At 40.1% G+C, this 12376-nt stretch overlaps 2 protein-coding genes across 3 annotated transcripts in view; one reads left to right on the plus strand and one right to left on the minus strand.

Annotated features, from left to right (window-relative positions):
* Nucleotides 1-12376, plus strand: part of STK4 (serine/threonine kinase 4) — a 62293-nt gene that overhangs the window by 48301 nt on the left and 1616 nt on the right. The window lies entirely within an intron of this gene.
* The window catches only part of KCNS1 (potassium voltage-gated channel modifier subfamily S member 1), a 66560-nt gene continuing 55607 nt past the window's right edge, over nt 1424-12376 (minus strand). The window contains exon 5 of the transcript XR_014169738.1: nt 1424-2794. The gene's annotated coding sequence lies outside the window, so the exon portion shown is untranslated. The remainder of the gene's footprint in view (nt 2795-12376) is intronic.

The following is a 12376-nucleotide window of genomic DNA, read 5'->3' on the forward strand; positions in this document are numbered from 1 at the left end:
CCCCTGACACCCAGTAAGAAATATGTTGTGTGTAAGGAGGGTTCTCCCTTGTTGCCCACCAGGAAAAGCCCTTTGTAGGGAGTACTCAGAGTCCTCCCCTCTGCCCCAGTGTATACGTCACATACTTGAGATCCCTCCCTTTATTTAAGTAGCAATAAGACATCAGAACAGTTGAGTTGCCTCTAGGGTACCATGTGTACATTCCTGGTTTGGTAGACTTTTTGTTTTCTATGAGAACTGCCACCCACTCTCAACCATATTAGGTAATGCATATTATGAGTTCAGCTGAACAGATCCTAAACCTGTTCCCATCCTGTTTTGCTAATGTGTAAAAGTCCCCTGGGTCTTCTTAAGTGTGTCTCTTATTCCTTGTTAAGGGAGCTGTGGTTTAGAGCAAAATGGTTCCCCTCCACCACTTTTGAACATCCTGAACCAAAATCCAACATGCAAGCTGTTAAGAGTTGTGTTGCAGGCTGTAGCCCACAGTGAACCTAAATAATTAAGTTGCATTAAAAGCAGAAGCTTGTTCTAAGGTTTTTATTTTTCGCTTCCTCTGAAAGATTAATAAAATCCTGTGTTGTAAATTTACAGGAATTTCCTCACAGCCATTCGCATAGCTTTATGCTTCTCTCCCCACAACCCATGAAAAATTATACACAAAAGTATATATCAAACTTCTGAGACCTGGTGTTTGCTGTTCCAGTATCTTTTAATAGCTTTGTTTATCTTGAAAAAGCGTTGACTTCTTTGTCTGCCTCTGAAAGTTAGAAAGTGAAAACATTTTTATGTTGCCCCTCGGGGGGGGGGTTCAAGGCAGTGTAAACAATAATATTATATAAATGATAAATATATAAAATAACAATTAAACGATAAAGTTCAACAAAACAGATAAAACACATGACATATATCACTTGTGCAAATGATCCCAGGTGAGCATTCCATAGATGGGAGTCAAAAGTGAGAACGGGATGAAGTACCTGTGACTCTTACCTGGTCATGCAGGAAAGATGGCAGAGGACCATCATTATAGCAGGCAAAGCTGCTTCTCAGTCATTTTTCATTCTGTTACCGAACTTAGCAGATGAACTTTTGTTCCATGGAAAGTTATTTGTAAACCATTGTTCTAGAATGGTTGCTAAACCCTACAGAATAAGTGTCAACATGGTGGTATAGGCCTATAGAAACAACTTGGATGCTAAGAAAATCAATGCCATCTTCGAGATAGATAGATAGATAGATAGATAGATAGATAGATAGATAGATGATAGATAGATAGATAGATAGATAGATAGATAGATAGATAGATAGATGGATGGATGATGGTGACTGTGGGAAGAGGGACTGGGATGAGAACGGGATAGCTCAGCTGGTAGAATAGGAGACAATCTCAGAGTCATGGGTTCAAGCCACGCATTGGGCGAAAGATTGCTGTGTTGTAGGAGGTTGGGTTGGATAATCCTTGTGGCCCCTTCCAGCTCTGCAGTGCTATGATTCCAAAATCTGATTACTATGAAACGTCAAGGGCTAGAACAAGACTGGGGTTGCTATGAAGGGGGACAAGAGGAAGAAGGTGAACTGTAGTGAGGTGCCTGGGAGAGGCATTCCTGTTCTCGGCCAGCATAGCTAGTGGAAAGTGGAAGTTCATGCATCTTTTATTTGAAAGAGAACTTAAATGTATTGATTTCAGAGCTCTCTCTTAGCTAAGGTTATTGAAGCAGAGGTGTTTGTAATCTTGTAACCAGAATACCTTCCACCCTAGGGGGATGCCCAAGCACTTAGCATACTATTTATACTGCCAGAAACTGAAATACAACCACTTCCAGGGTCAATACTGCCAGAAACTGAAATATAACCACTTCCAGGGTCAAATCTGGCGTCTTATTGCTACTTGTTCTGTATTGATTGTTCTGGAGAGGAGACATGGACATGCTGGGGTGTTGATTTTTACATAATGCTGCATACTTTCAAAACTGCTTGCTGAAGGTGTGGACCCTGAAGGCCAGTCCCTGTTGTGGAGTCCCAGGTCACTGCCTTATCCAACCAAGTAGTGTGCATTCTGATGTGGGCAAGCTTCCTTCTCACTGTGACTTAACTGTGTGAACCTTGCCTGATGCATCAGTCACCATGCACAGTGTCAGATCTGTGGTGAAGTCATGGCTCGTCTACTTCCCATCACCTCTTGTTCAGAGGGAGCAGTAAAAGTGAGAGTACACATCTGCATTTACCCTTAAAATGCAAAGCATCAGAGAAGACTGGTGCCTGGAGAACTCTGCTGTACGTTCTTCGGTAGAAACAATGGGACAGACACACAGACCTGGAGAAAGAAGTGTTATCCTTGTCCAAAACTGCTTTGCTTTGAGCTTGCTTTGAGTCGGAGATGTTACGCTGGAGGCATTCTTAAGGCTTCAAAGGGAAAATGAGAACAAGACATCTCTCTGATTCTGCTTGACAAAATTGGGATACTTTAAACACTCCTTTTTTCTTTAATGTTTTTGTGATTCTTATACTTTGCCTTTATTTTATGCCTGATTCCTTCCTTCACTCTTACATTTCCTTTGGCTGCCACTTATACTTCATTTTGTCTTAACAGCACCACCTGCTCCAACCTCATTGCCCATCCCCTAGGAAACCTCACAAATTACCGTTGTAAAAAATGCTGCTTTAGATGCTTATGCCTGGATTCTCAACAGAGCCATTTTGTTTTAAGTTTCTTTTATTTCTGGGTGACACAGCTTCAATAAATGAGTTGTCTGAGCGTTCTCAAAGTGGTGCTGGTTTTCCTCAGTATACCACTCTAAAAAAGGCAGACAAAAAAGAACTGGTTAGTTCCACAACTCCTAGTTGTGGTATATAATATGTAAACTGTATTATCAGATACGTCAAGAGGCTATGCTGCTAGCATTTGATGAAAGAAGAGAGTTAGGTAATTCGAAAGATTCCTTCCTGATCCATATCTCTGCTGCTTCCGTGACGCAAGCAAATAATCAGTTTTCCCACTGATACACAAATCAAAGCTGACTTGAGGTTCCCTACAGAATTTAGATGGGTACATAAGCATTAAAAAGCTCTTGCCAATGATTGCAGCAAATTAAGCATAAAAAAAGAAATACAGTGTTTTATAATAAGTAAAACATATTTCCTGTTAACAGTTGCATTTCCCTACCATTGCCAACTTTGATGTCAGGTAAAGTGGATTGCCTACTGCTTTTTCCTCCTACCTGCACAGATTTTGCAATCTGTCTATATCATTCTGTTAGGTGGAATGTAAATTGAGTGGTTAATATGCATAACAGCACATTGTGCACCTTCACCAGACCTCATGGAGAATGTGCTCATAATCCAACAGTTAAGAGGGAATTGTGTGTGTTTCCCAGCCAATATGCATAATCCCCAGTAGGCTTTTGGGAATGTGCATATTATGACTGCAGTTTGTGCAGATTCTGTCCCACTGCTTAATCTTATGTGGCCCAGTGATCAACTGAGTGAGGCTCCATAAAAATAACTTTTGTCTGCAGTCCAACCTCCATTTCTCCACTCTAAGCTGTTCCCCTGTCAACTGAGCAGTTAAAGGGAAGCAGGGAGAGTTATGTATGCTGCCCTGAACTCCCTGCAGGAAAGGTGGGATATATGTATTCATTTTTTGCAGCAAGCCTTTAAAAAAATGTATTCCACAAGTAAGAGCCCTGTGGAATTGGCAACCTTGCAAGTCACTTTGGTGATTTTCTGCTCTCATATATTTGACTATAGAAAGTAAAACATTTGTGTTTATACACTCTTACTCTGTCGCACGTACATCTGTTTTGTTGCCCTTGAATCATTTAACCTACATGTAAAATATGAATAATGTCGTGAATCTGAAAATCTCATTTCTTACTCAACAGACATCATGCACAAAGGTTTTGAATTAGATGAGAAGACTTCTATTAAATTTTGAAGAGAATCAAAGTACCCTCCAGTATTAATCATTCTGGACTGGATGACGGACAATTAGTCATCCCAGATTCCAAATGATGCGAAGTGTACCATTCACTTAATAGAAGTCTGGGACCGTATGGTTAAAAATAGTTCTGCATTTTCTGAGCATATGACACTGCTTTGCACTGTTCCACGCTACTGGTCCGCCTTTGCCCAAAGTTGGCAACTGACTTGCAGTGGCTCTGAAGACTTTCAGTCTAAGATGAGTCTTTTTTTGCTTTCCCACATCATGTAGTCCTGCAAGGCCCATCCAGTGCTTGCTGCACTATGTGCTGCCTGCTTCATGGAAAAGAGGATTCACTGCTATAATTTGCTCCATTTTAAAAGGGCATGTGTGCTGTGAAGTGATGGAAGTATTACTGGTGAAAAGTAGGGAATGAATGAGTCCCTTCATCTTGAAAAAGGGGCACAGCAGCATTTCCACACTGCAACAAGCAGAAAAATGCCCATCCAGTAAAAAGCAAAACAAATGCACTGTGCTGAATAATGGGGATCGTTGTGGAGTTTCATCTCTGTGCAATCACTTCCCACATGGCAATATAATTAAAAGTAATGGTGGAAGACAAAACTGCCACAAACATTATCTTCAGAAGAGCACAGAGCAAGTGCTTCACTTTTAAATGGCACCACCAGGCAAAGTGTGGTTTGTTTACACAGTCAAGAGTCATAGAGGGTTGTCTTTGTTGAATGGTTTCTTTAAATTGTAAGTTGTAAGGTACAAGGCTAGATTAGTTGCTAGGGGTTTTCAGCAGATTCCAGGCGAAGATTATGATTTGTGTTATTCACCAAGTGTAAAATATGAAACAGTTAAGCTTTTGTTAAAAGATGCATCACAACGTGGACATTCTCTTTATCACCTAGATATAAAAACTGCATATTTGTTTGCAGATCTAAAAGAACAAATTTTTATGCGTGTTCCTGAAGGCATAGACGCCACTGAAGGTTTGGTATGCAAATTAAATAAATCCCTTTATGGTCTGCACCAAAGTGGAAGGAATTGGCACCAAACTTTAGCAAAAGAATTGCTGGATATTGGTTTTTCACAAGGAAAGGCAGACAATTGTGTGTTTATAAAGGAAAGGGCAAAATCTGTAACAAAAATATGTGTGTATGTAGATGACGTGTTAATTTCTACAAACACTAAACAGGAATATGAACAGGTAGTATCACAGTTACAGAAGAAATTTGATGTGGTGGAATTAGGCATAGCTAAAAATTACTTACCCATGCAAATTGAGAAAGGCAAAAATGGATCTTTTCTGGTTCATCAAACTGCAAAAAATGATGATCTTGTTGAAATGCTATGTTTAGAGAATGCAAATAGGAAGGAAACGCCTATGGTGTGTGGTTTCACCTTTACAGGTGAAGATAAGCCATTTCTTAATAAAACTTTGTATCATTCTGCTATAGGCAAGCTAAATTTCATTCAAAGAATCTCAAGACCAGATATAACTTATGCTTTTCACATTCTGGCAAAATTTGTGGAAAAGCCCACTAAGCAATGTTTCTCTGCTCTTAAGAGAGTGGTAATGTACCTTAAACATACCAAACATTATAGGTTGCAGTTTACAACAAGTATTGACAAAGGTTTTGAAATTTTCTGTGATGCATCTCATGCAGTGGAACAAAATAATTGCAGGGGTGTGTCTGGTATGGTGTGTTGTTATAACGGTTGTCCATTTGAATGGAAGTCCCAGACACAAACCATTATTTGTCTCTCCACAACAGAGAGTGAATTATGTCCATGCGTTCAGGCCACTCGTGATATAGAATGGTATATGCAAGTATTTGCAGACCTACAGATGCAAGTAACACTACCAGTAAGAGTTTACCTTGATTCCCAGAGTGGACTCGCTATCCCATGTTCAGAAACCAATACGCAGTGCACTAGAGTCTTAAGATTACGTTTACAGTTTGTAAAGAAACTAATTGCTGACGAAATGATTGTATTTCAATATGTTCCAGGTGACAATCAAATTGCAGACATTTTTACTAAAGCTCTTCCAAAGGTTACACATGAAAGACATGTACAAAATATGCTTTATGTTTCTGTTCCACAATGATGAACCGCAGGGGAAATGTTGAATGGTTTCTTTAAATGTAAAGGTTCATCATTGTTCCACCCAATGTGTATGTCTTTAAGGGGCCAGAGCAAAATAACGAGACCCAGCTTTACAGCTGTGAAACATAGCAGGTGCTGCCGAGTTGTATTGATTAAGCTGTGTCAGCAATTGGGTGTAGTATATAAGGAGCAGCACCTAGCTCTCCCATTACCCTGGGGGATGGGTTGGTGGTTGGGTCTGGTTTATTGATGTATTTAGTGTAAATGGAGTTTTAGTTTTTGTTATTAAAACCTTGTTTAAGTTATTTTTGAGTCCCTTTTTAATGCATGGTCTCCCCAACAAGCTCTCTGCAGCGCTACCATATTGCAAATAGCCAACAGTCTAGTCTAACCTCCATTTCACTAAAAAGCATCCATGACAAGCAGCCATGCAACATCTGCTTAGAAAGTGAAGGGGAGCCAACCTCCCAAGAGAGTCTGTTCCTCTTTGGTTGCTACAGTCCCAGACCTGTTATCCTGAGACAACAGCCACATTGCACACCCAGCTGAAATAATTTAACCTGCTAGGTTAATCTCTCTCTGTCCATAAGGCACTTGACAGGACTGTACCAGACAGACACATAAAAATAAGAAGCTTTTCTAGCTTCTGATAGACCAGTGCACGTGGGGGTTGGGGTGTGCAGTCTTTATTTACATACACCAGGAATTCCAGAGTTTTTCATTCTGGACTTATTGGGTCACTCCATAGACTTATCTATGAAATTGTAAACAAATGACTTTGCCAATGTTTAGTCTAGGATTTAGAACTTTATTTTAAACGGTATGTTTGGAAATGTCAGAGCCATTCAGCCTGGTTCTGGAGAGGCCTGCAAATGTTCTCTTTCCAGCTATAGTTGTCTTGGCCACAGGTCATTGCTCTGCTACTTTACCAAAGCCCCATAAATGCATAGGCATTGGATTACTTTGTGCATGTGTTAACCTTTTCCGAGCAGTTAAGGGCCCTGAAATGGGAAATTATTTCCTATCTTTGGCTTATATTATAGCAAGTCTCTTCCTGGAAATTGAAATCTGCCCATTCCATCTTGCGGCAACAACCATGTAGCTGTTATAAAATGGTCTCCAGAGGTCAAAAGAGGGGCGCAGTGCTATAAAGTTGTTGAGCAATGTGCCCTTGAGAGTATGAACTGTGACTAATGTGTCTGCTTTGGTGTGTTATGTATTCCCCTTCACTGTTCCAGTTTGATTTAGATTCAGTAAAGCTCAGTGTTCTACTGGCACGTTATTGTGACAGATGAAAGACTATTTTAAATGCGGAAATCAAGAAAGAAAATTGACATAGACTACCTGGGTCAAAATCTCAAGGTTTCAAAGATGTTTCTTATGTGTTTGGTGCAAATAAAAATAAAAATACATGCTATAGAACTCCCCTTCTGGGCCAAGGGGATTCAAGATTGCACTTCACCAAAGGCTGTGTTCTTCAGCCTTTGGTCCAAAGATGATGATATACTACAACCTGAATCATCCCTGACCATTAGCAAAGCTGGCTGGGGACGATGGGAGTTGTAGTCTAGCAGCATCTGTGGACCCACACTCAAGCACTGCTCTGCAGGCATGCTTGCACAATTGTGTCCTCTTGTCCCCTTCTTTTCAAACTTATGGAAGAGTGTAGTGATGTCCATTAGCATGCAAAGTTTGTTGTTTTCTTTTATAGGATATTTATTAAGATTTTTTAAAGTATTACAATAGAAATAAAAAAAAGAATAACAAAAGTACAAAATAAAAATAGTTAAAAACACACAGATTTTCCATTGCTAGTTTTCCTTTAGCTTATTTCCCGGACCTCCTCATACCTTCCTTTTTTGTATTCCACTTCAAATTGTTGGTTCAGCAAATCCTTACCATTAGATTTTTACCTGTTTATAACCCTTTTTTCATATTCTCTTAAAGCATTACAGCTGGAAACCGCTTAATTTCTATCCAACATCATTCTAACATTCATTAATTTTACAATATTTCTGTAGCTAGTCTTTAAATTTCTTCCAATCTTCTTCCACCGACTCTTCTCCCTGGTCTCGGATTCTGCCAGTCATTTCTGCCAATCCCATATAGTCCATCACCTTCGTCTGCCATTCTTCCAAAGTGGGTAGATCTTGTGTCTTCCAATACTTTGCAATAAGTATTCTTGCTGCTGTTGTAGCGTACATAAAAAAAGTTCTGTCCTTCTTTGACACCAATTGGCCGAAAATGCCCAGAAGGAAGGCCTCTGGTTTCTTCAGAAAGGTATATTTAAATACCTTTTTCATTTCATTATAGATCATTTCCCAGAAAGCCTTGATCCTTGGGCACATCCACCAAAGGTGAAAGAATGTACCTTCAGTTTCTTTACATTTCCAACATTTATTATCGGGCAAATGATAGATTTTTGCAAGCTTGACTGGGGTCATGTACCACTTGTATATCATTTTCATAATATTCTCTCTTAAGGCATTACATGCCGTAAATTTCATAATGACATAAGCATGCAAAGTTTGTATTGCCCTACCCTGTAATTCTATAGCATTCTGTACATAGGCTGCAGAATAAGCAGGAGTGGATTGTTTTGAGACTGATGTGTGTAAGTGGAGGCTTGTTAAGGGCCACATTACTGCTTAAAATGCATTAGAATCCAATTTCTCAGACTCCCTGCTTGACTTGACCAACTGGGCTCTTAAACCCTTTATTTAATGAAACTGTTCTTTTTTTAAAAAAAAATGTGCCCCCCCCCTTCCAGGCTTCGCTTCAGTTGTTGTATTCATTTGAGCACATATGGTAATAGCAAAGAAATTATAAAAATTAAAGTAACAATATGGTGTGGGGTTGATCAAATATTGATGATCGCAAGAGTGTTGAGGAGAGCTAGCTCAAGAGGAAATGAACCAGTTCAATTTTGAGCGCAGTACTAAGAAGTATCTGCAAACAGAATGTACATAACGCCTGAAAGTTAATCTTCTAATTTAGTGACTGTTCTCTGCAGGCAAGGGCCTCCTGCAGTTACCATCTTATCAGAAGTTCGATTCTATGAAATACACAACAACCAGACCTTTAGTGTTGTGGCTCCTACCTTTTGGAATTCCCTCCCCTTGAATATTAGACAAACACCATTTCTGTTATCTTTTTGGCACCTAACCTGAGCACCTTCCTCCTTCAACAAGCCTTTTAACTTGAGATCTTTCCTAGTCTGCATCAATAACACAGATAGAGTGCACACCCAGAAATGCAAAGGATTTTCATGGGTTCATTTATTTCGCGCTGTGAAATAGTGGAGATATAGGCCCGTCGCAGAATGCAGTGGAGATGAATTGTGGGATGGGGCTACCTTTTCTATCAGGATAACCACCCTTATCAGGAAAACTGTGCTATTTCCAAGATTGCGAAGTGCTACCCTTCACACAGGTGAGAGGGGTATCTCTGTAGCACGTAAAAACCCTAGTCCCCTCCCCTCTAGCATGCACTTTCCTGGGCTGTTAAGGGACTCGTTGGTCTATATCAGGCATGTGTCCAAAGTCCATTTTGGGGGCCTAATCCGGCCCAACCAGTCAATTTAATCCGGCCTCTTTGGCAGCAGTATACATCCTGGGATAAAATCCTAAAAAAAACTTCAACAACTTTGGGGTAAATTTCAAGCTCAACAACATTGGTCAGCCCTCATGCATGTTTACTTCATCAAATCTGGCCCTCTTTGAAAAATGTTTGGGCACCCCTGGTCTATATGCACCTCCCAAATGACTGTCCACCAGCAGCCATCTGACAGTCATGGAACCTAAGGTTGGAGCATGCATGTATGATGGGCATAAATATGCCAAGGTTGGGAGGGAGAGAAAAACAATTACCATCGCCTGTGATGATAGATTGTAATTCCTTAGATCCTAAAGGCATAAGATTCCCTCTTCTCATGCAGGCACTATAGCTAACATAAGGAAGGGTTGTGCCCTCCCAACCTATTTTTATTTTGTCTTTCCATATCTATTAAAAGGTACTAATTGGCAGACGTGCCTTAATACACACAGGGAGAGGATATTGGACCTCCTGCCCTTTAGCTTGCGGTGTATTTTTGGATACTTTTGACACACAATCACTGCCAAAAGCTTCAAGGGCGTACTCAATTGATCTAAACTTTATTCATGAACGGTGCTAACTGCAATAGCCACACTCTCGTTTCTGAGCCTGTAGACAATCTGTCTCCACTTAAGCAGCAATGTGAGCATTTATATAAAGTATTAATTTTGAGGATTTGTATACTGAATTATTTCACTTTTTGTGTTTAATGTCAGCTGGAGTGCTGTAAGAGTCTGTCTTGTTTTCTGAAATGATATAACCAAGTATCAAATCCATATTTTATCATTCTTTAACATGGGATTTAAAATCTCGCTCCAAAGTGCAATGTAGTTTTTTACCTGGAATAATGAAATTGCATCCTTTAAAAATGTTTTTGTATACTATAAAACTGCTGACTTGGCAATAAAACATGCATAGACTTTTTTCCTCAGGCAATTGTAATATCACTAGTTGTCATGACCATTTTATTATAGACTAAACAAGAATAATTTTTCTTACACTAAATGGGTTGGTTGTTATTTTATTAAATTTCTGTGTGTGCATAAATGCTGGGTGAGGAATCCATGGCCTTCCAGATGCTGCTAAACTACAACTCCCATGAGCCCCAGTTAACATGACCATTGACCCGAGATGATGGTCGTTGTGGTTCAGCAACATCTGGAGGGTGATGTGTTCAGTATCCCCTGCTGCAGAAGCAACACTAGTAGAAGCCATGTGGCTGTTGGAAGAACAATCACACTTGTTGTACATGTAGAGCTGGCTTCTTTGTTGGTAGTGGGAAAGTTACTGCATAGCATGGATTATGTATTGGTGCAGAAATAACATGGGTAGTGACAAAGCTACCTGATAACTTCGCAGCTATCCAGAATTGTTTGGGGAAGGACATTGATTTTATCAGGTATTCAAGGTATATACACCATAGAGAATTTAAATAATGTGACTCTTGGTGTATGGAGTGGTACAAAAGGTATACTTTAAACTGGGAATGGCTGGTTGTGCAATGAAAATGTGGAGAGTGAGATCTCACACACCCCCTCCTTGTACTTGGAACCTTTGACACACGTCCGTGTTCAGCGCAATCAGTTAAATAGTCTCCCTTCTCCTCTTACCTGCCACTGAGAGCCAGAGTGCTGTACTGGCTAGAGTGTTGAACTTGGAACAGGAGGACATGGGATCAAATTCTACTCAACTGCAAAGCACACTAGGTCTCCACGCCCTCCCCCTTCCTCCCCTGACCTGTCACATGTTGAATGCAAAGCTCAACATGACTGGAATCCTCCAAACCTGTACGCTGAATGTGCAAAGGCCAGGAAGGAGGGTGGGACTGGCAGAAATGGGAGACCTGGGGGTGGAACCAGAATGTGCACCTTCTACAAAATGTGAGCCCTTACACATTCAAAAAGGCTTCTTCCCATACATATACCACCAGTAAAAACTCTCAAGGCAGGATTCCTTTAAAATAGTCCCCTGGCAAAATAAACAAAAACTGGAAATCTTTGTCCTACGTCCTGAAACACTCAGGACATCCTCTTAGAGATTCAGAAGAACTCTAAGGCTTGAAGAAAATTCTGTTAAACATCTGGTAGTCATTTAATGGTTAGGGCTGACTGATCTCTTTATATACACCCTCAGCACTGAATTAATTTTTTCTGTCTTTACTGTTATACTTTATTATATTCTTTCAGCTCCTGAGGGCTGAACATTGAACAATCACCTTCTTTAAAACAGATGTTATACAATTAGCATAGAATTGTAGCAGGTCCCATACATCAACTTAAAGGGCTGTCAGCTAAAGCTGTGTTAATGTGCATGCATAATGCATCTGATGGGGGGAAGTGCTTTTTTTTCTTCTAATGAACAACTTCCTTACAAGATAGGCAAAAATCTGTGCCCTCTTGCTAAAGTACTTATTTCCCTTGTGCAGTAATACTCTCTGCATTATTGAAAAGTTTTAAAGCAGTTGCTAGTGGTGGAGGGGGGGAGAAGACCTTACGTTGCAAATAATGACGATAATGAAATTCCACAAAGTCATGCTTCATTACTGTTTACAACTTTGGGGTGTCTTCTGTATGAGAGCACCCTGTAGAACCAGGAGGATTTAGAGCTTGATCCACAATACTACTTTGCAGTGCCGATGTGATGAAACTCATCGCATCTCTGTGTTAACTAAGGCAAGCTTCAGACAAGGCTGCTAGATATTATACAGCCCAGAAACCATGCACTGGTACTGTCTTATTTCTAGTC

Source organism: Podarcis melisellensis (genome assembly GCF_964234715.1).
Source record: "Podarcis melisellensis genome assembly, chromosome: 6".
Taxonomy (NCBI): Eukaryota; Metazoa; Chordata; class Lepidosauria; order Squamata; family Lacertidae; genus Podarcis; species Podarcis melisellensis.